The sequence below is a fragment of the Patagioenas fasciata genome, chromosome 10 (genome assembly GCF_037038585.1).
Source record: "Patagioenas fasciata isolate bPatFas1 chromosome 10, bPatFas1.hap1, whole genome shotgun sequence".
NCBI classification, from domain to species: Eukaryota; Metazoa; Chordata; class Aves; order Columbiformes; family Columbidae; genus Patagioenas; species Patagioenas fasciata.
This window is the reverse complement of record NC_092529.1, coordinates 11,031,893-11,054,424: the sequence shown is the minus strand read 5'-3', so window position 1 is coordinate 11,054,424 and position 22,532 is coordinate 11,031,893. Positions and strand designations below refer to the sequence as shown.

Here is a 22,532-nt window from a genome sequence, read left to right as displayed (position 1 = left end):
GACGTTCCTTCCTTTTTCATTCTGGATGTACAGTTTCTGCAGCCATCACAGCCTGCCTGCACAAACTGTAGATAATACCTAACCCTCAAGATGGTGATTAAACTTGCTCATTACTGCTCCAGCATCAGGCACCTGCCTCTTACGCTATGCCACACGTGATGAAGGTGTAAGAAAAGCAGCACATCAGAGGGAAAAGCAGGTCTGCAATCGGCTTTAGGAACTACTCCCTAAATTTCTGATGAGCCAGTGAAGAATTCGCCCCCAGCACAGATGATGGAGCTGCTCGCGTCCCGACCAGCCCTCCATAGCCCTGCCAAGGATGGCAAGATGTTGTGAATATTCACTGAGGTCAAAGCGACCCTGGTTGTACTGTATGCTGGCAGCTTTCAAAAACGTTTCTGCACATTTACACACAATCTAAAGCATAGAAAGGAATAAGCAATCTGACATTAGCCGGTGCCATGGAAATTCAATAAAACACAGAATCAAATGTAAAAACCATACCAATTCACACACTTGTGTTTTTTTTCTTTCTCCCTGTTTTATTCAGGCCATATCCACTCACTCTCTTCTTTCACAGTTGCTGTTTTCACCCCTTTCCACTCCCTGAATTGTTTCTACTCTTTAAAAGAAAGTAGCTCCTCAGTTAATATATAAACTTCACATATTCCCTCAGTTTCTAAAATCACACATACATCACACACACATACATCCTCATCTTACCCATTTTCCACAGTGGGTTTCCAATATCCTTTATTTCCCCCAATTATTTGCCCGTTTCCTTCTGGTCCCAACATAAATGCACAAACATGTCCTAAATTAAAAGGCACAGCCACTGCAAATGCAGCCAGTCATTTGCCTGATCTCATATCATTGCATAGTTTAAAATTTAAATATATATATTTTTAAAAAAGCATCTTGTCTTCTGTTGTTGTTCTCCATGCCCCTCCGTATTTTTCTGAGTTCTCACAGTTTAAGCATGAAAACAGCTGAAAGTCTGTCCAAACAGACACAGCCCATTTCTCAGTTAACTTCTTTAGCCATTGCTAAGGTCACCGCTGCATTTTTCCAGGAAACCACTCATGTCACAGGCTCACTTCTCAGGGCTTAATTCTATACACATCACCAGCAAGTACCTCTGCCCAGCTAGCATAAAACAAAAAGCCATTTCCCATAGACCGGGTTTCCAAACAGGGGTTTGATTGCCACAATTTGCTTTATCAATACTCAGAAATTCTCCACTTGCCTGTTTTCATCCCCCAGCTACAATATCATAGCTGGGCAGCCATACGATTTATCACATCAGTTTCCCCTCTACTGTGACAAACTGCAGTTCTCCAGTGGAGTTGCTAGGACAAGGACTTGGGTCAAAAACCTTGAAAATCTGATCCAAGCAAATGGCATCAATACTCAGTGCCGGCATTGCGTCAGTGCTAATTACTTCACTGCCAATCAGTTTATCAGAAGCACCAAGCCAGTGTGCTCATCTTTCAAGTGTTCTCCTGTGTCTCCAAGTGCCCCACCTTGCCCTTCTCTGCTGCTGAAACATCTGGGTGGCCCCTTCTCTTCTCACAATGCAATTTAAAGAGATGACAAAGGCTCTAAGTAACAACATAAGCTCTCATTAAAATGTCGTGGAAAACAAAGCAAGAAACCACAGTATAATCTAAAGTGTTAGGATGCTTTAGATCTAGACCAGAACATCATCTCTGTTGGTCAACATGAAAACATCGAGCTAGTGCCTATCTGGAAGAGCAGAAGGCAGCTGGAAGAGTGATTCTGTGAACACAGGTCTCCGATGTTGCATTCTCCTGCCTTTCTTAGGAAGGATGAGGAAATTAAACTAGATCCAAGAACTCTTTCTTCTCCATTAACACTCATCTGCCACCAGTTTTTTGCTAGATGGTCCCTCCCATCCCCTTTCCTTCAGTCACTTCTGCCAGCAGCCTGGCTCTTCCAGGAAATCAGACAAGACAAGAGCAGAATCAGTCATCTGCCAACCACCGATCATACAGCAGGGGCAAGAGATTGTAAGAGGAAACTCATTTTTTTTCAAAAGAAGCTTTTTACTGCTTCTCGATATCTGGGTTCTGTGTACAATGACACACAGAGAAACTCTTACAACACATACACAGTGAGGAATTCAGATTAGGGAAGTAGAGAGAGAAGCGGAGACAGCTCTGAATCAAGCCTGAAAACTTGCAGATCCTCAAGGGCATGTTGTAAGATGAGACCAACAGGCTTGTACTAGGAACTAGGAGAAAAAAACAACCCCTTTGAAATATTTGAGAAGTTGCAGAACACTCAGTTTGAACTTTTTTTTTTAATTGACATAGATAATCTTCATGATTTTAAGACTCAAATTTGAGGTGGGAGGGGGAAGCAAATGACTGCCAACAAAGCAAAGCAACAGGGACAATCTGGAGTAACTGACTGCAAATGGAAAAAGTGAACTCATGTATTTTAAAGAGGTGAATTTAACTCAAAAATATCAAAACCAAAACCAGCTGTAAACTCTTACACCATTAATATCTTGTAGACCTGTTTTCAATACTCCCCATTCATATCACATGCGTACATACAAAGAGCGGCAATGCACTTTCATGATCTTAAATCTCAGAAGGGTTAAATAAGAGCTGGTGAACAAGTCTCTAACAGTCTGAGTAGCAGTGGTGCCTGGTGCAGCGTTGGGAACGCTTATTCACAGGTTGCTCCCTGCAGCCAGCCTAAAGAACAAGTGATCAGCGATCACAGCTCCTAGGACTCTGAGACAAACTTGCATTTGATTTACTGAGTAAAGCTCTCCAAAGCTGGTCATAAAGTTTCCCTTCATCTCCTCCTGACTCATAGGCAGCCAAATCCAGCTACACCTGAAAGTGCCTTTGCCATCCTGCCCAGAGACCAGGATTTGGCTCCTAAACTTTCAAAGGCTGCTAAGTGCCTGTGAGTGCACAGGGAACAAATGCGCACTGACCTGAACTGCAGAGGGAGGAAAGATGAATAAAACAGAAAATATGGGACAGTTTACTAAAGGTTTCCTCCATGACTCAACAGTTTGTAAAGTCTGCCAGGAGAGGCTGGCAACCTGAAACTGATGTAAAAATAGTGCCTTTTTTAACAAACCCAGAGCAAACCAAAACCATGTAACAAAGGCAGTGAAGTTCAGATTGTTACTTCACTGCGTTGCAACTTCCTGAAACTTCCAAGAACAAAGCTCTGGTCCACAGGACAGAGTCATTTGTGCAAACCAGAAATATCCGCTTCTGTGAACGCAGTGAATTCTATGTACATACACACAGACCGTTCCTCCTTCTCAGGCAGAATGATGCTTGAACATCCACACATACGCACGCAGCCACACACAAATGCAGCAAACTGCATGTGTATGTGTTTATTAAACTGTACCAGCAAAAGCTTCAGTAAGAGAAAGTTGCAGTCATGAACTCATGAAAGCAAAGAAACAAAATAAATATGCAATGTAGCTCTTTGGGGAAGAGGGTATGGAGAACCAGGAGGCTGCAGATCAGATTTTTTCTGGGCTCTGGTGACTTTATGGTAGAGACAGGTGAAGTGAAACCTGAGTAGGGTAACTTTAGCCAGAGAGAGTGAGATAGAAATAAACAATATTATTCCTGGAAAGAAGGGGTAGTAGCTGTCCCTCTGCCAAAGTGCACTCCAGTGCAGCGCCTATTAGCTGTAGACTCCTTTTTGCGCTCCACCTCCAGTGTCAGGGCAACGGGCCCAGGGCTTGACGTCAAAGCTGCCTTTTATTCGCTGCACAGACTTTCCCCTTTTGCAGGTTTAGTGGACTGAGGCGTGGAAGCAGCTGGGCACAAAAAAGGGCTCTATTCTGGCCAGGTCTGCAAACCCAACGCAAGTCTCCAAGGAAAGTCCTCTCCCCACATTACTAATTCCAACTTTGCCAGCGGGGGAAAAAAAAAAAAAAAAATTAAAAAATCAGTATGTCTGAAATGGTTTACGTCTAAATTGTCCTCTAGCTAACCTTTCCTTTGATTTGTGCCCTATTTTTTATCTTTTGTGGTTTTATCTTGCATTATTTTAGACTGCAAGAGCTGCCAAGCTAGGACTCTTTCCATAAGCATAAGACTGTAAAACTACTTCTTTAACTATCAGATATATTTGGAGAAAATCCTCACAGAGACAGGGGATAAACTCCCAGTGTTCCAGGATAGTACTCAGGGGTATCAGAGGGAGGAGGAAGAATGAGACTGGGTGGTATTAATAAATCCTTCCACCTGTCTGAACCTGGGACAGCTAGAGCCAAACTGGTTGTTTCCAAAGTCAGCACAGGAGATTCTCCTCCACTCATCATGATCATTTGGGCACATACAAACCATTCCCTGCCTAACATTCTGTGATTCTCATCCACCTGCCTGCCCCAAAACACAAGCTGCGCTGTGGGAGTTCAGGGGAAGAGGGGCCTGCCATAGAACTAGCTCTGCTAGGTCAGGCTTCTTGCGCCAAAGAGGCCCTCTAAGATACAGCTATAGCAGTCACAGAAAGATTATGACACTCCTAATACAAATTCAACACTCTATCCTGTAGCTTTTTTGTTTTAAGGCCAAAGATTGTAGGTCAATAAACAGGGGTCAAAAAGAAATGGAAAATCCCAGTCACTTAATTCACAAAAAATTGGCATGGTAATCAGCTGCTACGTATTTCCGAGAGGAGATGCCAGTCCTCTCACATGCTCAGAGTTAAGATCTGATCACATTTGTAATCCCTCCTTTTGACAGCAATAAAGCTGACACTCACAGGGTTATTCCACAACAGGGCCCTCCTTATTCCCCTGCCGCTGAGACTCCCAAACCCTCTGTCCAGAGCAGAGGCCAACGCTCTTATTGTGTCCTCCAAATACAGGTGTGCTGCAGGCTCTCCTTTTTTTCCTCTTCTGAAAGCTTAAAGCTGGGGGAAACTTTGGTATTTTTCCTTCTTGTAAGACTCTCAAAGTAGTACTTGACTTAGCAATTCTTGCATGAGTACTGTTCTTAGCTTTGTATACCTGTAACTGAGAGGAAAAACATGACTATTACCTCCTGGCTAAGGCACAGGGCCATTGCCGCCAGGATGCAGCATTCCCAGGCTATTAGTAGGCAACAAGATGAGCAGTGTATGCTCCTGCTAGTGGGGAAAACAAAACAAAAACTACATGCTCAACACAGGCCAAAGTGTTTCATCTGTTGTAAAGAGTTAATTTGTGAGGCAGAACACAAGTTGCCTGCATCTCAACAAAGCTTGGTTGTCCCATGCCATCCAATTGACCATACAGAAAGGCAAACTTCCCCAAGAACCCACATCCAGTTCCATAGAACAACTTACTGAATTTACTCACATTAGTTAGTGAATAACACACATCCCAGGTAGGAAGGACTCCCAAATGAAGTGTCCTGCAGCTGCACTTCCCCCCTCCTGCCTTTTAGCCAAACTACAAGCACACAAACAAAGGAACGGGGTGTCATATTTAGTTTCTCTTAAGCTCCTTCTCGACTTTCCAGATAAGTTATAACAAACAAAATGGAAAGGCCAGTTCATTTCTCTTGTTCTCTAAGAGCAGGGAGACACAAGCTAGCAGATCAGCAGGACGACTTCACCGACACACAGCTGGTATCGGGGGCAGACGTCAGGAAGTTCAGCAGCTGCTCCAGTCTGATCTAGAGCTCTGCACGGGAGTGCTATACCAAACCAGGCTCTGACTTCCTATCAATGTGTCCTAGAAATGCACACTGCCAGCCAGGTCACTCTGGAGATAAACAGGACCTTTTAGGCATCACACAGATCCTTCCTCTAATATAAGAGAGAAAGAATATTTCCAGATACTGAAGGGACAACTATTCCAGTAACTCAGCACTCCACTCCCACTCCACCGAAGCAGGTGAGCGAGTGACATGAGGCTTATTCCAAGTGTTCTGAACCCAGGAGTCAGGTCCCAAGAAATCAATAGGCTGAAATGTTAATAGTAGGGGTGTTGGGGTAGAACGGTTGCACGTGGCTGGTTATTGGCCTTCTGACTGTTGACCCTTTAGAGTAATATTTTCCAACATCTCCCTGTCATCACAAGGGCTGAGAATAATAGGTTATCCCACCACAAGAGAGAATTATGTATCCAGGGCCAGGGGCCTAAAGAAAAGCAGTAAGTATGCAGAGACTCAACAACTACCAGAGATAGTTTAGGCTGGTGCCAGCTCTGAAAGAGCCAGCAGCAAGGCAAGCCTGCCATCATCACCTGGAACATCTGTTTTTAGCAACCAGCTGGCTCCCAGGGCAGGGTTTGTGCCACAGCAGTTCTGCCCACTCCCAGCTCCTGCCCCTTCTCTCCGTTCCAGACTCAGGTAAAACAGCAGCGGCTCTTTGTGCACTGCCTGCCCAGCACTGGCTTCCCAGCCACAGTCAGAACAGATGAGGAGCACAGGGCAGGCACTCCCATGGCTTGGAGGCCACAGGTGTCTTGACTTCCCTTTCTATGTCACACTTTTCTTTTTGCTTGAGATGTTGGTGCAGAGACCTAAAGAGACAGAAGTCCTGGGAGGAAATGAGTCAGGAAACCTGTACCCCGACGCAGGGGGAAGTGTGACTCAGAGCGCACGGGGCGCCGCTCCCCAGCGCCCTGGAGGAGGTGATAAGATTGTGTAATCCCCAAGATAACTTGCTGCACATCCTAATTCTGCTGATCCTCCCAGGGGAGGGGTGCCTCTGCTGAGTACTGTACATTAGCTGATTTCTTAGAAGAAACTGCGACAGCTCCCTGTGAGCTCATTGCGTGGGAGGGGAGGATGCTGGGCTCCCTGCCTACCCTGTCGGAAGAACCAAGAGCTACAGAAGCACTGAATTTATCAAAAGCACAGCAAAGACCTGGCAAACCTCTTGTTTAGTCTATTTGTTCTTCTTTCACAGACAGAGAATGTAGGGACATAAGTACTTGAAAGCCACAGAGGAACCAGCTATAAAGCAGAGGGGAAGATTTAAGAGAGAGTTTGAGAATGAAGAAGAGGACAAATGTGGTGGCAATAGGAGGGAAGAGACAGTCTGTGTGGTCAGAGTGAGGGGACAGACTTACATGAGATATCAGGAGGAAAGAACCCAGGAGTGTAGGCCAAGCAAGGGAAGTGAGGAGGGCAGAGACAACGGAGGAAAGAACATGAGAGAGTCACTTAGTAGTGATGAGGAAGGTACAAAGAAAACAAAATGGCCCTGGGACTGAGAGAGCAAAGAAATACTACATTGAAGGAAAGAGGCCACCATCCATTTTGAGTTCCAAGGACACACCAGAGCCAGAGTTTGCATTTCTGGGTCTCTGTTCATCTGTGGAAGGGCCATGTCTGAAAAACAACCAGAGCCCTAAAGCAGGGGGGTGGAACATCACACCAAAATCACCCTTTTTCAGTCAGACAGGATTACCCTTGTTTCCTCATCATGAACATGGGCACAAGCAGCATCAGCACACACACAGTCCATTGCCTGTGTCAGTACAGCACCTGGTGCAAAAAGGACATGAGTAGGGTTCTGGAAATTTCTGCTGTACAGGTAAACCTCCCAGGCACCTCAGGGAGCTTGATGCCAGCTAAACTTCCAGACTCCTGCATCTGCTCCCCACGGTCAAAACTGTGCCTACAAAGTTGCTTTTGTAAAAAAACCTACTGAATCTGAAAAAAGCGAGAAAGAAGTGCTCAGTGTCCCAGCACAGACGTGGCCGGTACCCGTGCACACTGGAGCACACGCTGCTGCCACGCATGGGCTTTCACCAAAACTTGTCACAGAGTCAGAAAGGGGTCCCCACTCACCAGCATCAAAATCCACTGAACAATCATGAACACAGCACGAGTTAGGGACATCCAGGCCTGGTTATAAGAAAAATTCACTCTCAAGTAGTATCATTTTCAGAAGGGGCCATTTAGTGCTTCATGCTCCAGCAGACAGGTACCCTCTGGGGCTGCAGCTGCACAGAGGCTCTTCCCATCTGAAGTAGATCTAAACTGTATTTCAAGCGCTGTTTCGGAGTCCTGATCATGCACAATATTGCACTAAAAAATATCATACAGTCTTTCAACTGAAAATTTGTTATGCACTTTTTTTTCAGCCAGGAGCCAGAAGTGATCAAACCATCAGTTTCAGAGACTTTTACGCCCAGCTGAGGGGCAGCAAAGATACTGGCTGAGATTCAGAAGACCTAAAGCCTATTTCCATTTCTGCCCTGACCTGTCAGCTCTCCTGAGACAAACCAATGTGCATCCTTGGGCTCTGGGTCCCTTTTGTCCCCTTTTTTTGCCTCACTGGTATCAAATGCAAGCTTCCTGGGTGCTGGCTGCTGGACAGTATATGCCTGTAAGGTTAAATGCATCCCAGACTGCAAAATGCTGAATGATTCTGTAATGGAAATAATAATGAGTACTTTAAGTTTCAAGTCTGGTATTTCTGGGACAAATGTCACAGCTCCTACGACCTAATGTCCCAGGGCTAGCAAGCCTGGGAAGAAGAGCTGTGTATAGGAACCATGCGCAGGGGAGCAGGCAACCAACTCTACAACAACTTTTTATCATAAAACGCAAATTGAAGGAAATGTTTATTCCTCAGCCCCCAAAATTCAAGGCTGCTGGAAAACCAATTTGTTGGAAATTTGTGGTTATCATGAGTTCATTGAGACCCTGTACTGCAATTCCTTCTTTCACTGTGATCAGTCTGTTCCTCAGAAACAGGACCAATTGTATTTTGTTCCTGTAGGTGGTATCTGTAAGGCCACAGTGCAAGGACCGAAACTATTGGTATCATGTATATTAGTCATTCAGCCCCCTGCAAACACTCACCCACCTTGTGAACACAATACAGGGATGAAGCTGTGTCCAGCCGAGCAGGTACTCACGGATTTTTGTTCAAATTATGCTTTGTGAGCCTGACTCAGCTGCTGACACCTCCTCACCATGCAGGATGCCTGTATTCTTTTGCAGCAGCTCTGTTTTTCCCCTTGAATCTGTGCTAATAGGAAAGTACCAGGTGGAAGAGTTTATTTTTCTAGTTACTGTTTTTTTTCAAGATGCTGCCTGGCCTAGGCCAATTCCAAGAACTGAAGCAGTTGAACAAAGAAACTTTTACAGGCTCATCAGAAGCATGACCATCACTGCTCTGGCAACTTCCCATGCTGTAGCAAGAATTTGCACAAACCAAAACGAGACCACACGCAACAGAAGGGCTGAGCGACACATGCAGGGACCTGCCAGCAACAGCAGCTTCAGCACCTCTGCAGACACCTCCAGCACCGTGCCGTGGCACGGCCCAGCATACGTGCTCAAGGAGAAAAACCTCCCCACCGCTGCTTATCCAGGCAAGTAACCAAACCACAGTGCTTCCACGGCAGTGGCAGGGGAAAGGCAGCAGATAGGGCTGTTCACTCAGTTCTCTCCAGAGAGGCTGCGCTCTCGGACAGCGTTCACACACCACAGCCTCTCCTCTGCTTTGCAATACTGCAGGTTGCTGACTACAAGGCCTGAAACTTCAACAGCAGTAAATTCCTTTAGGGGACAGGATGGGGTAAAGCAGAGACTTGTACGATCCCAGTGCTTCAGCCCTTCTTCCTTCACTCCCCCCATGAACTCTGCACAGGCACAAAAATAATATCAAAAAGTCATCTAATTACATGTAGCTACCAGTGCCAGCTTAGAACAAGTGAATTTGACATCCTGGGTGATCCCAACCCCTTCTCATTCTCTCCTTCCTTAGGTGTACTTTGACAGCTGCCTATGCTGGCATTCATGGTGAGTTTGTTTTTTCTTCTGGATTAATGCACTGAGGAGCTGAGACCAGGGGCCAGTCCACATCAGAATTCAACTGAGAAAGCAAAGCCCCCAGGCTGACCAAAAGCAACCTGATAACCAAGTGAGAAGTCTAAGCCAATTTTAGGCACAGAGGGAAAGGATTTTCTTTCTCCCCTGAATAAAGAAAGCCAAAAACACTGTAGGAGAAAAACCTCTAGACAATCTTCAGCTAATTGCATCCATGGAAATAGCAATAGAAATGTCTATGTCTGCTGTGTTCTAGTCACCTTAAGCTGTTTTCTGGATCTTATCACATTCATCACAGCCATTGGACTCAGATAAATTTGGCTCTGGGGCTATGGCTGTGACAGTCACAGCTGTGGAGTAACAAGCTTTGAGTCAGCCTGAAGAAAGAGGCAAATGAGGCAGTGCCTTTCCAGAGATCCAGTAACAGTCTGTGTTTCCAGAGATCTCTCTCCCTGGGGACCCCACAGGCATTAACAAACCCTCACGATCCCCAGCTGAACCGCAGTATCAGTACATCCTATACTACACAGGGGAAACTGCAACACCAGAGAACAGTGCTTGGCCCCAGTCACGCAGCAAGAAACGGAATCCAAATTACAAGATCTTAAACTACAAACTCCTCCTCCCTACCTTTAACACAAATGCAGACCCTCATATAAGCAATTTCATTTAAGTGACTGGAATTTACCCTACAGCACACATAGTCGTTATATGGCTCTAAAAGCACATTACCAAATATTTTGTGCATCAGTATGCAGCACCATGCTGTAATTGCCCTCTCAAGGTACACCTTGACCAGGACAATTTCAGGGGAATCTGTGGCTGAGAAGTTCTTTGCACTCCAAAATGTATTTTCCTTCCCAAAGCACAGAGCCCAGGGAGCACACGGCCACGGGAGCAGCCTGCCTGGTAAACAACTGCTCGTGCTTCAATTCTGATAGGCAAAATATTAAAAAAACAAAACAAAACAAAACCAAAATATAACAGTCGGTCCTAGCATAAATGTAGTGCATCCGAGTTACATCAGCGATACAATGTCGCATTATCAGCCAAATGTATTTCAGAGTGGCTTCCATATGCATGGTCTCAGTGAATGAAGAAAGCCTTTGTCCCTTTCTAAAAGAGCACATTTTGTAGCCTCTGTAGCTTCTCTTGGTGCAGCAAGGGTTAATCCAGGCTAGCAAACTAGAGGGATGAAGATCAGTTCATCTTTTCCATTCAGGCAGAGCCTGCTACAGAAAATGTGTCTCGGTGACTTCCAGGAACAGTGAGCTAAACTCAGCTGCTCTTCCCAGCACCAGCTGAGGGGGCGGCAGGGGATGGAACACAGCCCTGTTCTTGGAAGGCAGGAAAAAATAAGGCTCTGTCAGAGCTGTGCAAATTCTCCTCTCTCCCTCCTCCCCTCCCTAAAAGCCTCTTTCAGCATCTCTAGCTCCCCACAGTACAGCTGGGTTGGTTTTTGCTTTTATCAAATAAACATAAAAGCAATGCAAGAAGACTGCAGGCAATTCTCAAGCAGATAGAGGTTAAGTTAATCAAATAAATAAATCATAAGCTCAGCTCTGTTAGCTCCCACATGCCCCATGATTTTGCTCAGTTTAGTGCATGACCCACTGTATTTATTAACATTTTCCTGTTAGATAAACACAGAAAGCTACAGAACCATCCAGTTCATGGAAACTATTTTTGGCTGCTTCATCTTCATGCAATACAAATTCCAAGGGATGATTGGATATTTGGACTTCTCCCAGCGTGGCTGACTGTGATCAGACAGTAACCTCATTGCTATTCTTCTGTGGAAACAAACATCTTTTAGAGATGACAAGTATCTGGCTTGTAGGTGCAGTACTCCGAATTAGATTCAGGGAAAAAGAGGAGTCACCAGCTGTGAGGAATGTGAGGATAGCCTTGAGGCACACAAAAAAGGAAGAGAGGAATCAGACTGGGTTTGTGTCACAGTTCCTCACAAGCTGCCCTTGAAATACAAGCACCAAGCTGTGAATAGAGGGAGAAATCCTCCTGCAAAGTTTGCAGCCAGCGGCATAGCTGGATGAGAATTTGAACCACCTTTTATACAGACTTGAGTCTGGCCCTGTAGAAAAATGAAAGAAAGCCGGTGACATCTGCGTTGGGAGGCCCTGAGGACCCAGCAAACAGGCTCCCTTGTCAGGCGTCTTGGCCAACAAGCCAGGGAATGAATGGGCAACGCAGCAGTTCAGACTGGCAACTGGTCACCCCAGGACAGGGCCATGGCACGCTGCCATCAAGGCACTGCAGCAGAAGCTGTTCCCTGAGATAGACAGTAGCTGTTCAGCAGATAAGACGTCTGTCCCCAGCGCAATCAGTCTCTCACCTATTACAAGTGTTCCATGCACTTAAAATGCCATCGTTTTCTGTTTGTGGAGTGGTTTTTTTAATCTGTTGGACAGAATCGAAATGCAAATCTGCATGGTCACACAGGACCCTCAAGTTCCCTGCAATGCCAAGGCCATACGCAGATGTTTAGAAGACAAGTAGACTTCATAGTTGTATTTCATGGATTTCAGGGCTATGAAAAAACCCAACACGCAGTGAAAAGCATGGAAAGCAATGTAGAGTCAGCAGCAAACTACAAGACCAGTTTACAGGTTGTTGAACATTTTCCACTTGCTGGCTTCTCTGTTCTCAGCCTCCAGCTAAGAGACTGCAGCACTCTGCTGTCCCTCCGGGACTGCGAAACTCCACCGGCACGATGCACCATTTATCTCTGCTACATTCAATTAGAAACAGGAAGCAAAGAGTTGGGCACTCGGCTCATTTTTAGCTGCACGAAACTGTGACGACCCAGCTACTTGTCTATAAATCAATGTAGATGTGCTGATTTAGACTCTGTGAGAAAGTGGCTCATTAGCTAGAATTAAACAGGGGCCTGAGCCACATCATTTAAATTTGAACAGTGCTCCTGAACACCCTGTTCAGCAACTGGGATTTGCATGCTGCCTTCCTATATTTAGTATACAGTAGCGTAACTGAAGCAACAAAATTAGACCCACAAATAGACTGGTTTCTCAGTACTTAATCGAGGGCCTTTTCCTAGAACTGCAGAGGGCTGAAATTAAAAGAAAGAAATGTGTGGTAATCAGTACCATGGAGGCAGGAGGAAACCACCATGAGTTTAAACTCCAAACACACATTCTGGCCAGCTGAATGTACCCATGTTTAAATAAAATGTGGTTTCACAGTGACCCAGACCAGGGATTGCTCGAAACACTTCAGACTGCACAGCCCACGTACAAGTAATTACTGAGCAGGTAGAACTCTTACAGTCTGCAATTCTCTGTACAAGAATGTGCTCAGAGCCCTATCCTTAATGGATGAAGGAAACAACAGATCAGAGGTACCTCTGCAACAATGCTAACCTGTTTCTGTCAGTGGCTTTTGAGAACAGCAAAAGGTATAGAAAGGAGCGACTGAAAGACAAATTCAGGTACAAACTGCAACATGCATCAAACAGGCAGCAATCACACTGCAGCAGCACTTAACGACAACGCTGGGAAAGAGGCAGGAGCCCACGGTGCTGTGCTTGTTCAAATTCACTATTAATAGGACTTACAACATAAACTAGAATACTCCATTTTCTGTCCTTTTCTTCTTGATCTTCTAATTTTTATTAGGGAGCTGAATAGGAGAATCACATTTTAAAAATCTCTTTTCTGTAACCAGTTTTCATATTACTATTAGCAAAATCTCCTCTTCACATTCTAACTTAACAACTGATAGAAGACAAAGAAAATATTCTATAAGCAGAAACACAGTCAGATATTTAAGAAGTGTTGAAATGCTTGAGGAACTGTCAAAGCTTTCAGCTGACAGTGAATGAAAGGGAGCTTAATTTTTATGTATTTCTACAATACAAGCATCACAATCGTCACAGTGTCAGTTTGAAGATGTAAAAGCATTGATACAGAACTAAGCCCGAGGTATTTTAATACATATTTCAGAGCTCTATTTTCCAGTTTTTCCTGCAGTTTTTTCCAGTTTTCCCTGCATAACATGGGATCTGTACTGGATCAAGAGAGATGAGGTAGAAAGACTGAGCGTTCCCCAGCACTGGTTTCATATACTACATTTCCACGCCCTGCTGCTGTGGGAGGCAGAAGGTGAGGACAAAGCAGGGAAAGTGAGAACATAAGGAGAGAAACAGGATATGGGAACCAGACAGTAGCATAAATGTAAATCAGTCATTGTGCCTTTGATTCACCCTGAGGCAAGACAGCTGAGAAGGAAGGGCCCAGCCAGCTCCTCTCCTGCAGCACAGAAGCAGCATTGGGCTCTAAAGCTGAATCTAAAAATCACTCAAAGCTCTGGATACTAAGAATTGGTTATATAAAGCTGCATCAGGAAAGTGTTTCCTGTATGGTGCAGATCTTTTTCAATGCAGGTCTAAAAAACGTTATAGCATAATTAAGCTTCCATAAATATTAATAATTCAATTTGTAAATCCATTTCTAGTTCCGTTCCTTCCATTCACCTAATAATTAATATTGCTTTCACATCATCATTAAAGATACCAGCTCGATAGGAACAAAGATTAGGTCAAGAATCTTATTTGTAACGAATGGCGATAAAAAATATCAGGTACAAATTGTAAAGTGTGGGAGTGCAGAAACTGATGGTCCTAACCTCCAAGCTCTTCTATAAACACAGCAGCCTCTCTGATATTCACAGATACCAGCATTTCCTAGAAGGAAACCAACAAGAAATAATGTACTCTTAAATTACAAAACACTCCCTGGAGACGTAAGTACATGTGAAAAATACACGTCAAATGCAATTCAGGGAAACACACTTGGTGTTTTAAGAAAAGCCACGTTACTTTCCTATCGAGGCAACATGAAGGAAATAGAAGTGGAATCATCCCCTCTGCCACTGTGGGGAGCCCACTCAAGCTGAGGACAGCAGAGCTGTAACAGAGGGTAAAAGAGAAGCCGTGAGGCAAAGCTGATGGGGAGGTGAGGGACTGTGCAGACATACAGACGATAAATATCTTTTATCACATGATTCAAAGAATCAGCATGTGAACTTAATGCTTCACCCTTTGCCTTACCTTCTTTTTCTCCCCCCAGGCACACTGTTCCTTCCAACAGGCCCCTCGCACCACTGCACGCTTCTGCAGCGAGGAGCTCCAAGGCACGGGCTGGTAAGTGGCACTTGGACACGGCTTTCCAGTATCTTTGAAGAGCTTCTCTGGGCAACATCTTGCACTTTTATACTGCGATTTGTTATGTAGGAGCAGTCTGGGCTTTCGCATCTCATCCAGGCCTTGAGCCCACAGTGGGCAAACCCCTGTTATCATCCCAGCGGAGACACAGCCAGCATGTAGAAAGATATTCCTATAGTTAATCTGGAAGCTGTACAGACTGCATGCTGCCTTCCTGGCCCATCAAAAGAGAAATTACCCTTTCAGCATTTCCATCATCATTCAGAATATTTCCAAAAGAAATTAATTTGTAAATAAGTAGGAGCTTAACTCACCAGTGGACAGAATATCCAAGAATAAGCAGCATGCTACCACCTCCCACTGATGGCTAATCCAAAACTGATATTGTTTTGGAAGCTGATGGTTTAGAATCTCAGCCAGCTCACTTCCCTCTTAACCAGCAGCACTTTGTGGCCTTTTTTGACCCAGAGCCTTTTTTTTTTTCTTTTTTTTGATTCAATGCCTCCAAACAACGTCCTGTAAGAGTCACCAGAGGCTATAAATCCAGCAGGTACACAGAGGATCATCTTCCCCAGAGCTTGTCCCTAAGCCCACAGGCAAAGAAGGAGCCAGGGCAGAAGTCCTTCACTCTAAAATGACCACATGATGGTTTTGCTTGACTACTCCAGTTTCCTTTTTGGCATAATGAAACCTCAGCCAAAAATCCAGTGTCCTCTATTTCCCCAGTATTAAAAGTTGCCATCTGCAAACCACCCATCTTCTTAACACCTCCGCTGGACCACTTGCCTCCAAGTTATCTGAACATGTACTTTCTAAAATGCTTATTACTAATCAGTGTTTTATAATACTTTTTTCTTGGGGCCTAATAATCTAGAAATTAATTCATTATTCTCCTGTGATACTAGCATATTATTCTGCTGTCATCCAAAACCAGATCAGAACTACTTACTAAATGCTTCTACTTATTTTCATCATCATTAACAATTGCAGCATTTCCATTTCAAAGAGGCATTACACATCCTTTTTCTGTTTCAAGAAGAATGTTTAAATTCTTTATCTTCCTTGAAGATAGCAGCCAAGGATAATCTTACATTTTCCTTTTCAGTTCCAGTTTTCTGCACTTCATTTCTAATTTATATTAACTGCACCCCACTCTCCCTCCCCTTCCACATTGCTCTTACTTTTTTGCTCCTAATACTGTCTTCACTGAACAATATCAGCTTCTATGAAGATGCCTCTTTCATGAGGGCAGATCACAGTTCTTTGCCATACAATGCAATGTTCTTAAAGAATGCCTGATTCTAATACTTCTTCCTATAAAACAGTCCCCAAGTTTAACTCAAAAAGTCTTTCACCTTTTGGCAAATTATATATTACATTATTAGTTGGGAAAGTTGTCTTTTTCTTTAGATTTATCTTTAATGAGGTCACAGTCATGCAGATACTCCCAGCTTCCAATCCAGCTCTGAAATCCTTTGCTCCCAGATGTACTGTGTCTGTTAAAACACTATCCGATGATTTCTTAAAGGCCACGCAGCACATAAATCCTTCCACTCCAAGCAGCTGCACCTGCCAATTTGTGTAACCACCATGACCTTACCTTCTCTGGATGCAGATTCCTGGATTCCAGGTGCACAACAGCCACTAAGTCAATGCACTCCCACCCCCAGGTGAGAACACTTCTGCTCTCCTTGGCATGCAGAGTCGGGCTAGGTGCTAGGCTTAGAGTTAGACCTTCAAAAAGCATTCCCAAAATGGGCCTGAGGGTAAGGGAAGAAAAATATCACGGCTGGAAAACAGCAGAGAGGGACAAAGCCTGAATTCTGCACAGTGCTGACCATGATGCAGGCTGGCACCCCGCTGCCCCAGGGAACTCCAGCAAGGACGAAAGGAAAGGCAAAAGATCATCAGTGAAAGGGGTAGAAATATCTTATTGAGTCTGTCTTTTGAGGCAGAACCCTCCTAGGTGGAATCCAGAGGAGAAAAATAAGAATGGAAAAGGGTCAGATCAACAACCGCATTTACTGAAAAGCTTTTAACTTCTAGGACCACAGATACGTCATCTAACAAGAAATTGTCACTTTCAGCATTTGATTAAATGTTTGGCCAAACTGCTCCCTCCTGACACCTTCACCAAACCATCCCATGCAAAGACAAGCCCCCTCTGAGCAGCCAGTCCCAACTGCACCACATACCTCCAGCAGGCTGAAGTCCAGCCTATCAACCCATCTGCCCAGGAAACTGGGGTTTTCACTAAATCTCACTGCAGGAACACATCGGGCCCCAACCCAAAGAGATACTTGCCTGCACCTCTTGCTAATACTCCTAGGTCAGAGCATGAAATAATTCTTCAAAGTTCTTCTTTGAAAAACTGCAGTTTCTGGTCTTGGAGAAGGGCAGAATGCAGTAGAATAATAGCTGGGTTTGGAATCTCACTGGACAAATTAGTGGTGTGATCTTAAAGAAGTCCAGGTACTTGGTATGTTCAGAACTAACCACAACAATCAGGTCAAAAATTGCCCCAGGTTGCCAAACAGGATCAATGCTATGATCTAGCCAAATCCTTACTCACATCTGACACTGTCCAAGGCTTTAAAGGGAAGTAAAAAAACCCAAACAAACAAAAATCCATTATGCAGAATTAAGAAAGAGGTTCTTTTGAAGGCTTGTCTTGTGCTGGGACTTCAACTCTTCTGCTTTACCCAGCACTCTCTCTTCTGTCTTCTTGTCATTTTTTTGCACAAGAATTTCCAAAGGCAGACCCTGAAGAATATGACAAATCTCATTTGCTGGGAATTGCCACGGAGAAAATTCAGACTTAAAGGTAAAGACAGCTGTCAGCAGCTAAACAAAGGAAAGATCTGACCATTTATGAGAAAAGGTGGGTTTTGTGGGAGCTTGTCGAGCCAAAACATGTAGACTTTAGGGTATGTGAACTATTTGCCTCTGCTCTAGCTGTATTTTTAGCTTTCATCAATGACAGCTACAGTCCTTTTTCAATTTAAAATTACTCAATGTTAACTTAAATAAGTTTTAATTTGAAATCTAACTAACTTCCAAGAGGAGGAAGATTCTTTAAGCAGCATTCACCAACCAATACTGAGAAGTCAGGCTAAAGCCAAAATGCGCATTTCTTCAGCTTGTCACACATCGATCCAGCCTGTTCACATGGAGCTCTGCAGTCTTGAAAGCTGCAGATACTTCTAAAAGCTCTTCTTCTGAACTTTTGTTAATGAGCTATTTACACCACTGTTTACCAGAAACCCACAGATATTACAGCTTAAGTATATAAACTCCAAGCTCAAATGAACATTATGCTTTCATTTGCTGCCTATACGTGTACACACAGAATTCGTTAAAAATTAAGAGCTTATTGAGAAGCTAGGAAACAGATTTATCAGATGTAAATTGATTTTATTTTATTTTTTTAGGCAAAAAAGATCCCAACCAATCACATATAAGTGCTCTTAATTTTTTTTTTTTTTTTTTAAATAATTAGCCTTTCGTCAGATAGGCTTTTACCACTTGTTGCCAACTCTTGGCTCCTCAGCCAGCCAAACACAACCAATGACTGCTGTTCAGCTAATACTATATAATAACATAACACTGGTATCTTGCGAGTTTTGTGATGCTTTGCTACTGCCTTGGATCCTCCTGTGCAGAGAAACAGTGCTTTGGAAGGAAGGTCTGTGTTTTATCCACATCTCTTTATTGTCGTATCAACAGGAAAAACCCTCTGAGGGAAGCATGTTCACCAAACCCATTATAACAAACAGAGACACAGAACAAACCAAGAGCCAAAGATAACTCCTCTCGTACACAGCATGAGGGGACAGGAGAGCCTTGGGCATCCCCCCCTTTCCTTGCATGCCAGTCCCTTAGTTTTAAAGTACTCCCAGGAGTCTCCTTCCAGCAAACCCCAAACCCAGAGGGCAGCGCACCAGGCAGGAGCTGTGTACCCCCCACACAACACACCAGAAAGCCTCAGCAATTTCCACCTGCCAGAGCTCACCCCAAGTGCTGCATTTCACTTGGTTAGTACCCCAAGGTATCACAGGCCTGCTGGGCCCATCAGAACAGAAAAGGCATAGAAGAGTGCCGTTCTCTCTCTTGCAGGTTTTACACTATTAGCACGAGGCACAAAGCATGACACTGATTGCAGGACGATCTTAAAGCAGGGGAGTGACTTACCCTGAGTGAAATTCACTGCTGAGGGAGGATTCTGCCCAGACTTGTGCATCACTTTGGCTCCATTCATGCCATGGAAACTGGTTTAAAGAAAGCAAAAAATAGATAATTTCACTCTTGGGGAATATCTTCTTCCAGGAAAAACTGATTTGGTAAACAACACATCAGACTCTTTTTTTTTTTTTAAACTAATTTAGCACAAGACTATTCTAAGCCCTTGTTGCCTGTATTGACCCAGCTAAATACAGACACCTAACTGAAATTCTTAGAACAGGAGTTTCTTCAAGGGTCAATGGTGACAGAAAGATACATTTCACCTGAATTTGACACTCATTTGTCCATGCCCACACTGGTCTGCTGGAGGATCCAGCATTTCTTAGGTATTTAGGTTCACACTCTGTGACTCTATCAAGTTTATTCTGCTGTCCCTTCAAGGGGGAATTTTTAACCCTCTTTCTGCTCCTTTCTCCATGGCAGCTGAACCCATTTGCAGCATCTCCTTGTTCACTGCCTGCTTCGGCATTTTCTAGAGCTTATAAATCCCTCTGGACTGGGAGGTAGGGGGACTTACATTGCAATTTGCTCTATGAGATGGACAATAGCTACTGCCCCATTTTGAAATTCAGCACACTCTTTTCTTCCTTCTTCCTCAAATTGGAAAGAATGAACTTGTTCCTGGGTGAGGCAGCAGCTCCTGACCTTGCAATAACTCTGTGGGAACTGTTGCCACCCCAAAGGCAAGAACCTGCTGATTTGCTCTGAAAAAGGAATTGCAGTGCTTCTGGAACCATCCCCCCAACTTTCTCTTCCACTTCATTCTGTCCCTACTGGGCCTGACAAAATCCTATGAGGATAAACTGTACTTGGCAGCTTCCCAAGCAGCATGAAGAACAGGCTCCTCCCGCCCAGGGCTGTGGTTCCTGCTCATGGGCGCCCCAAGACAAGCCGTGCGGGGCACTGGCAGGCACGGTTAGTGCTGTTGCTAAATCCTGCACATTTATGGCACCACAAAGGCCTTTGTGCATGACACAGCTTCCCAAGGCAGCAGAGGTCTCTGCTGCCTGCTGCTGCGGAGGCTGAGCAACCTCCAAAAAGGCAGAAGTTTTCTCTGTTTTTAGGAGAATCCTCTAAGCCTCTCTGTGCAGGACTGCTCAGGTGTTTTGCCTTTCTTTGTTTCCCTGTTCAGTCCCACCCTGCAAACATGACTCCAGTGCTCAGAGACACAGCCTATCTACAGGTGCCTCTGGTGAGAAAATAACACGGAGAGCAGGTGCTGGTACGTACAGAAGCGGCTCAGGCCACGGTGGATCATTTACTGGCAAGAGCTCTACAAGTGTGCTTCGGGTATGAACACCGCGGAATGTAGCACAACGAGCCACTTTCTTGGGAGATAAACCTGATGTGAAGTCCGCCTGGTTTTACATCTCAGTGTATCTTTCAAGTAACAAAATTCAAACACCACCAAACCATATGAGGACTCTCTACATTTTTGCGAGTGATGCTAAGTCCCAGCACTGTCCACTTACAGAGCAGAAGACTGAGCCTGCCCACATTTATGGGGCCACAACATTTAATCTGAACTAAGGAAACAAGCAGCTCAGAGGTCCTCATTTCATCACAGATATATGAGATATCATTAAATTAATATTGAACCCTTCTAAATAATACATGTTTGTCTGTTAAAACCCAGCAACACTGTTCAAAGAACAAGCTGTTCATATTGTTATTCCACTGCTATAGAAGTGAAACTGGTAACTGGTAACTTTGGCATACAACCCTGGTAAGCAGACACTTTTCCTTTCCCAGAGCTTTCAGAATAGCCCATTTTCATGTTCCACTGTAACCTGGATCGCTGTGTACTGTGTACAGTTTTGTTATATAAAAGCTGTACTGAGCACATTATTATTTCACACACTATCCTTTCTCTTCAATATCTCTTATTAGATCACAAAGAATAAAGAGTTGATCTCAGCTATCAAATAAACATAAATGCCTGCTGCAAGTCTGAACCAGGCTGAGGCACAAACAACACAGATAAGCAGAGCTCTGAGTGTTCTAAGCTGCAATAACCATCTTACAGTTAAATATAATGCACAATGTGTTGTTCAAACCACAAATTAGCAATAATATGGAATCAATTCAAGCAAAAAAAAATAATCCCAACTTTGCCTTAATGATAAATAAAACCAAATGTTTCAAATTCTGTGAAAAATAATTTTCTCTCCTGGCATTTTTACAAACCAGAGTTATTTTCCCATTTCTTGTGCAGATCTACATAAAACCTTTTATTTTTTTTAAATACATCAAAACCCAACAAATTCAGTTTTCAAAGGCTATTGGGGTTGATCTGACTGTCCTAGCTGAAGAAAGAAGTAAGAACTATATTTAAGCCTCATCTTTCAGGCACACAAGTAAGGCTGGACATTTTTTCTTTGTAATACACATGGAACAGAGAGACAGTTATCCTGGGAAGTCAGTGCTTTCACACATACTTAGTTTAACAGAGAGAGAGAATACTATAAAAGGAAATATGTTCACTTTTCAGAGAACTCTGCAATTAACTGCAACACTGAAAATTAATATTAAGCACACTTCTCCACTTAATCCTTCCTTGCTTGCATAGGAACAAGTAGTGCTGGCATTTGGAATAAACAAACACAAAGTTAATACAGCACCATTTTGCCAGCACGCTGTTGCAGCCTCATCACCACCATCATGCTGACTAGAACTGATCAATTTGCTTTGTCCTCATGTCACAGCACCTGTCCAGTACTCTGTCAGTGAGGAAAGGAGATCAAACGAATAAAAACTAATTCATATCTACTCTGAAACACAGTTACTCTGCCAGAGAGATGTAAAGAAGCACTACTGCAAACCAGACTCCTCCCCAAGCTGATCCATGTGCTCTCTGTAGAAGACACACTCCTTTCTGATTTACACCTTGCACCTGCCTGGTTCTCAGTAACACCTGCATGAAGGGCACGGCCATTCAACACAGGTGTCCCCAGTTACCAGTCCAATCACTTCAATACTTCACAGAGGTCATCCACCCCCCACATGGACCAAGCTCAGTACAGAGCAGTAGCAGAACCCAACAGACACAAGCTCAATAACCAGATTATTTTCAAATAATATTTCAAATAATATTTTCAAATAATGTGGTAATTGTTTCTGTTGTCATTTCAGAAAGAATAAAAGAAAAAATATATTTATGCTCCTCAACCTATGACACAGTATGCTACAACATAAATACAGCTCTTAGATATCCTTCTGTTAAAGCCACTGAAGAGCCCATGTGCTGTCAACATAAAATCTTCAAATGTCTGCCAGCAGAGGCAGGAGTTTGGAGACAA

General features: G+C 43.9%; 1 long non-coding RNA gene across 1 annotated transcript; it reads left to right on the top strand.

The window, feature by feature from the left end:
- The first annotated feature begins 14,667 nt into the window (after positions 1–14,667).
- Positions 14,668–21,317, top strand: LOC136105895 (uncharacterized). The gene is made up of 3 exons (XR_010652052.2): positions 14,668–14,782; positions 14,897–14,970; positions 20,366–21,317. It is a non-coding gene; the product is annotated as an uncharacterized lncRNA (long non-coding RNA).
- The last annotated feature ends 1,215 nt before the right edge of the window (positions 21,318–22,532 follow it).